Here is a 6,690-nt window from a genome sequence, read left to right on the forward strand (position 1 = left end):
TCAGAGCTCCACCCACCAAGGCCACCTAGAGTCAACCGGTCCAGCCGACCTCGCTGGGCTGCCAACGGGCCTGGTCACTGTGGGGACAGCCTGAGGGGCAGGAGGGGTGGACACGACTGCAGGCTTCACAGCTGAGTGGGCTTCCAGAGAGAGTGAGCTGGCAGTCTTGGGGGCTCCCAGACCCCCTGGGGGGTAATGCCATCAACATCCTGCGGGTTTCATTGGCACAGACAGACCCGCAGATGGATGGGTTTCCTGCCAAGAAGATGACCCGGGCTGGCCCGCGGGCTGGCTCTCCCCTATGGTGGTCCAAAGGCAGGGCAACCTCACAAGACAGAGGAGTGCCAGGCTCCCTTCCTGAGTTTTGTTTACATTTGGTGAGGCTTTTGCACCGTGACGTGCACCGGGGTGGGGACAGTGGGTCTCTCCACCCTTCCAACTTATCATCTTCTTCTCTCCCGTCCGCTGCCCGGAAGGGGAAGGGGTTGTTGGGCCTCCCCGATGTCCGGGGAAGTTACCAAAGCCATGTCCCGGCAGGTGTAGGGAAATGTGCTCACCTCACTTAATGCCCGAGGACGTGACTCCCAGCCACAGGGGCTTTAGGCCGTGATGGCGGGGCAGCCCAGCCTTGCTCAGGGCTGGCACGCGGTGCAGATGTACAATTTGGGCGAGGGTCTGTTTGACGGTGCCCCAGGCCTCCCTGGGCTCGGCGAGGCTCTGGGATGGGGTTGGGCCCATCTCATCGTTCTCACATTTAACCCGGATGGAGGGGAGCCGCAAGGCCCTCCAGTTCAGTCCGGTTTGGTCCGGTCAAGTCCGGCCTGGTCAATCCCACCTGGCGGAGAGAAAGGGCCAGTTTCTCCTTCCCTCCTCTCTGATTGTCTCTCTTTCTCTCTTTTTCCATCTCTGTGTCTCGCCATCTTTCTCTCTGGGTATCTCCCCATCAGCCTCTTTTTCTTTCTGGCTCTCTCTGACTCTTCCTGTCTCTCCTCCTCTCTCTGTGCCAATACCGAAGGCCCAGAGTGACCAGGTCACTGGGTTGGGCTCCCCTCCAGGGTGGAGTGAAGCCCCCCTGCCCGCCTCCTGCCAGCCTGCCCATCCCTCATGGCCCCAGGGTTTGTGCCCTCCATTTGAGCCAGCCAGCCCTCAGGGTCATCCATCGTTGGGTCCCGGCACTGGTCAACTTGCCATGGCTGCTGAGGACCATCGTTGGGTAATGGCACTGGTCAACTGGCCACGGCTGCTGAGGAGCTCAAGTGTGGACGGAGCCCAGTGGGGCAGACCTTCACTTCAGCCTTCCCGGGGGCCACGAGCCAGCCTCTCCGGGGGTGGACGGGGCCCCGTGTGAGCATGGACGGGGCAGACCATCACCTCCACCTCAGCCTTCCCAGAGTCCACAAGCCAGCCAGCCTTCCCGGGGGTGGACAGGCCCATGTAGCAGTCCCTGGACACCAAGCACATGTACACACATGTGCTCTATGAGGGTCACTCCTGGCACCGCTCAAACATATATAAGGCGGTTCTACTCCCTCTGTCCCTGATATCTGGTCCCTGTGACCACTACTTCTAGGGAGGCTTGGTCCCCAGTGGAGGGAGAAGAGCAGAGCCAGCACCCCCATCCCATCCAACATGTTGTATGACCAGCCCCGCTTCCAAGCGCACAGTTGACGCCTGGCTAGGAGAAGCCCCCACCAGTGACCCTGGAATAACGGAGTGTCGGGCTGGGATGGCAGAGGGCAATGGCACTTTCAACCCCTCATTTGCTCTCAGTCCCGTCCACTTCCGCGGGGGCTTCCATGGCCCCAGGTGGAATTTGGCTCCTTGGAAGGAGTCAGAGTCACCCCGCGGAGTCACCCTTCAGAGAGAGGCCGTGGATTCCCTCTCTCCCCATCCGGGATGAGCCTGTGCCAAGGGCAAGTCCGAACCCAAGCTGCCCTCACTTCCCTGCTCCCCCCACCACTTCCGCAATCCCCCTACCTGCAGCATCAACAGCCGCGGATGGAACCCGGGGGTGCGGGAAGAGGCGAACGAGAAGGGGGTTCCGCTGTAAAAATCGGTTTTATTTTCATCTTTCTATCTTTCTGGAGGAAAAGAGTTGTTTCGATACAGTTTTGAAGTGGATGTGTCAGGCCAGCATGTTACCCAGAACCCTTGGGTTTTCCATTTTGCCCTCCGCTCCCGTGCATGGAAGAGGCCCCAGTGGCCGGCGCGGCCCACTCCGAGGCCGGGCCCTGGCGGGTGGCTCTCTGACGGGGCGAACCTGCCCGCGGCGGCCCGCCGAGGCCGCCCGGTTCGGAGAGTCTGGAGCAAGACACGTCAGCAGCCCCTACGCTTTCTGACCAACCCCAGTGGCCTCCTCACCCTCCGTTCTGTAAATAAACCTCTTACCGCCGAGTGTTAGTGTTGTTCGACAACGAATGCAATAAAGAGAAATGCCGAGAGCCGGGCAGGAACCCTCATTGGCCGTACGGGCGCACAACCCCTCCGCCCCGCGGAAATCAGACCCAGGGCCTTGGCCAAGGTCCGGTTGGCTCAAGGCGAGTGAAGGCAGCAGGTCTGGTCCCCCCACCCACTCCGGGCTCCGGGCCCAGCCGTTCTTCTAATAATAATAATAATGATGATTTTATTTGTTAAGTGCTTACTATGTGCCAGTAACTCTAGTACGCCCTGGGGTGGATACAAGCAGCGTGGCTTAGTGGAAAGAGCACAGATTTAGGAGTCAGACGTTGTGGGTCCTAATCCAGGCTTTGCCTCTTGTCAGCTATGTGCCTTTGGGCAAGTCATTTCGCTTCTTTGGGCCTCAGTTACCTCATCTGTCAAACGGGGATTAAGATTGTGAGCCCCACATGGGACCACCTGATTGCCTTGCATCTACCCCAGCACTTAGAACGGTGCTTGGCACATAGTAAACACTTCAAAAATACCATCATCATTATTATTACAAGCAAATCGGGTTGGACTCAGTCCCTGTCCCACGTGAGGCTCACAGTCACAATCCCCATTTGACAGATGAGGGACCAGAGGCACAGAGATGTGAAGTGACTTTCCGAAGGTCACACAGCAAAGGGGTGGAGCGGGATTAGAACCCATGGCCTTCTGACTGGGAGTTCCTGCAGCCCAGCTGCTCCCTGCTTCCCCTGGGGGCCGGATGGGAACAAAAGCAAGTCTTCAAAAGCAAGTTAAGAGCTTGCTCTCAGGCCCCGTGAAGTGGAAGCTGTTAGAAGCAACATGGTCCTAGTGGATAGTGAACAGGTTCTAATTCTGGCTCCGCCATTTATCTGCTGTGTGACCCTGGGGAAGTCACTTCACTTCTCTGGGCCTCACTTCTCTCATCTTTATAATGGGGGTGAAGACTGTGAGCCTCACATGAAACTGGGACTGTGTCCAACCTGATTAGCTTGCATCTACCCCAGCGCTTTTAGTACAGTGCCTAGCACATAGTAAGCATTGAACAAATACCATAAAAAAGGGTCTATCAGCAGCTGTGGCTCTACGGGGTTCTGGCACCAATCGCCCCCAAGACTCCACAACTTCCACAGACTTTTCCTCTTCCTGCCAGGCTTCCCCTCCATCATCAGGCCTCAGCCCATAATAATAACTGTAGTATTTGTTAAGCTCTTGCTCTATGCCAGGCACTGCACTAAGCACCAGGCTGGATAGAAGCAAATCGGGTTGGACGCAGTCCCCATCCCATTTGGGGCTCACATTCTCAGTCCCCATTTTACGGATGAGGGAACTGAGGCCCAGAGAAGTGACGCGATTTGTCCAAGGTCACACGGCAGGCAAGGGGTGGAGTTGGGATTAGAACCCATGACCTTCTGACTCCTAGGCTCTTTATCCACCACGCCAGGCTGCTTCGGTCCCTGCCTCTCCCTCCCAGAGGGATGGGCTGAGCCTCAATCCAACGTGGCCCTGAGGCACGCAACCTCACAGGAGCAGGGACCTCCTTCCCAAGCAGGTCCAGCACACTACCGGCGCATCTCGGCCCAGTCGGAGCCGGCCATCACAGCACCCCAGCCGTGGGAGGGAGGACCAACCGGGCCTGGAGCCAGGCCAGGGTGGGCAAGCCCAGTGCCAGGAGAACCGCACTTAGTACATTGCTCTGCCCTCAGTAAGCACTCAATAGATAGCACTCGACTGGTGTGAGAGATAAACCCCAGTAGTTCCCTCCTGGATGCACCAAGAACCCTCATCAACCGAGTCACCTTGTTTAATAATAATGATGATGTTATTTGTTAAGTGCTTATTATGTGCAAAGCACTGTTCTAAGCTCTGGGGGGATACAAGGTGATCAGGTTGTCCCATATGGGGCTCACAGTCATAATCCCCATTTTACAGATGAGGAGAAGTGAAGTGACTTGCCCAAAGTCACACAACTGACAAGTGGAGGAACCGGGATTAGAACCCATGACCTCTGACTCCCAAACCCGTGCTCTTTCCACTGAGCCACACTGCTTCTCTACATCAGCCCCATCGGGTTTGGAGAGGCAGGAATGATGCCTGTTTTACAGCTGGGGCAACAGAAGTACAGTGACCTGGCCCAGGTCACACAGCAGGCCGGCGGCAGAGTCGGGACCGGAGCCCAGGTGAGGTCAAGGTCTCCGGCCTGAGCGGCGGACAGCCCCCACGGCGGCCCCGAGCGGCTCGAGGGGGGGGGGACTCAGAGGTGGGCTCCGTCACAGGGGCGGAGGGCTGCGGACCCTCGCGGAGGGTGGGAGTGGGACCCAGGCTGAGGGAAGCACGTACTTTGGGGAAAAACAGCTTTCGGTCCAAAATGGCAGATCCTTCAACGTCACAGAGGGGCCGGTAATGAGAGCTCTCAGATGCCCCGAGTAGAATAATAATAATAATGACATTTATTAAGCACTTACTATGTGCAAAGCACTGTTCTAAGCGCTGGGGTGGGTACAAGGTAATCAGGTTGTCCCACAGGCTTCATCCCCATTTTACAGATGAGGGAACTGAGGCACAAAGAAGTGAAGTGACTTGCCCAAAGTCACACAGCTGACAATTGGCGGACCCATGACCTCTGACTCCAAATCCCGGGCTCTTTCCACTGAGCCGTACTGCTTCTCCTAGAATAGACCCCGAGACTCTCCCCTCTATCCTTGACTCCCCCGCAGTGATCCAGCATGGATCGTCCAACCTCTATCCCTGACTTTCTTTCCAGTGGCCCAGCACAGACCAGCCAACACCCCTGACTCAAGTGAGGGTGGAGGCCATGGTGACCTCTGGAGTCATTCTCTGAGATCTGGCCCCACCCACTCCTTGGAGGATATGTGGTTTTCCCTCCTTTTTTTTTTTTCCAGGGGTATTTCTTAAGTGTTTACTCTATGCCAGGCACTGTACTAAGCCCTGGCAGCGTGGCTCAGTGGAAAGAGCCCGGGCTTTGGAGTCAGAGGTCATGGGTTCAGATCCCGGATCTGCCAATTGTCAGCTGTGTGACTTTGGGCAAGTCCCTTAACTTCTCTGTGCCTCAGTTTCCTCAACTGTAAAACGGGGATTAAAACTGAGAGCCCCCTGTGGGACAACCTGATCACCTTCTAACTTCCCCAGTGTGCTTAATAAATGCCATCATTATTATTATTACAAGCTAATCAGGTTGTCCCATGTGGGGCTCATTCTTTTAATCCCCATTTTCCAGATGAGGGATCTGAGGCCCAGAGAAGCCAAGTGACTTGCCCAAGGTCACACACAGAAAAGTGGTGAAGCTGGGATTAGAACTCATGTCCCCCCGAGTCCCAGGCCTGGGCGTTATCCACTGTGCCAAGCTGCTTCCTGAGCTTCTTCCCCACGCCACGTACCCCTGATGGGAGAGTCAGAGGTGCTGAATGATCCGTGCTGGGTCACTGGGGTCGGGGAGAATCATAGATGGAGAGGGGAGAGTCAGGGATGTTGGATGGTCCATGTTGGGTCACTAGAGGGAGAGTCGGGGATGGAGAGGAAAGAGTCAAGGGTGTTGGAGAAGAAGCGTGGCTCAGTGGAAAAGAGCCCAGGCTTTGGAGTCAGAGGTCATGGGTTCAAATCCCAGCTCCACCAATTGTCAGCTGTGTGACTTTGGGCAAGTCACTTCACTTCTCTGGGCCTCAGTTCCCTCATCTGTAAAATGGGGATGAAGACTGTGAGCCCCACGTGGGACACCCTGATTACCTTGCAACCTCCCCAGAGCTTAGAACCGTGCTTGGCACGTAGTAAGCGCTTGATAAATGCCATCATTATTATTATTATTAGAGTGTGTGTGCTGGATCACACTTCTCTGGGCCTCAGTTCCCTCATCTGTAAAATGGGGATGAAGACTGTGAGCCCCACGTGGGACAACCTGATTACCTTGCAACCTCCCCAGCGCTTAGAACCGTGCTTGGCACGTAGTAAGCGCTTGATAAATGCCATTATTATTATTATTATTAGAGTGTGTGTGCTGGATCACTAGGGGAGAATCTGGGATGGAAAGAGGAAGAGTCGGCGGTGCTGGATGAGAAATCAGTCAGTGGTATTTATTAAGGGTGTACCGCGTATAGAGTACTGTGCTGAATGCTTGGGAGAGTACGCTAGGATTTGTAGGCTTCGCACAGTGTTCAGCTGTTCTAAGCTGTCCAGCGCTTAGAACAGTGCTTGGCACATAGTAAGCGCTTAACAAATACCGTCACTATTATTATTAGGCATGACCCCTGCCCTGAGGGAGGTTAGCAT

The sequence above is a fragment of the Tachyglossus aculeatus genome, chromosome 2 (genome assembly GCF_015852505.1).
Source record: "Tachyglossus aculeatus isolate mTacAcu1 chromosome 2, mTacAcu1.pri, whole genome shotgun sequence".
Taxonomy (NCBI): Eukaryota; Metazoa; Chordata; class Mammalia; order Monotremata; family Tachyglossidae; genus Tachyglossus; species Tachyglossus aculeatus.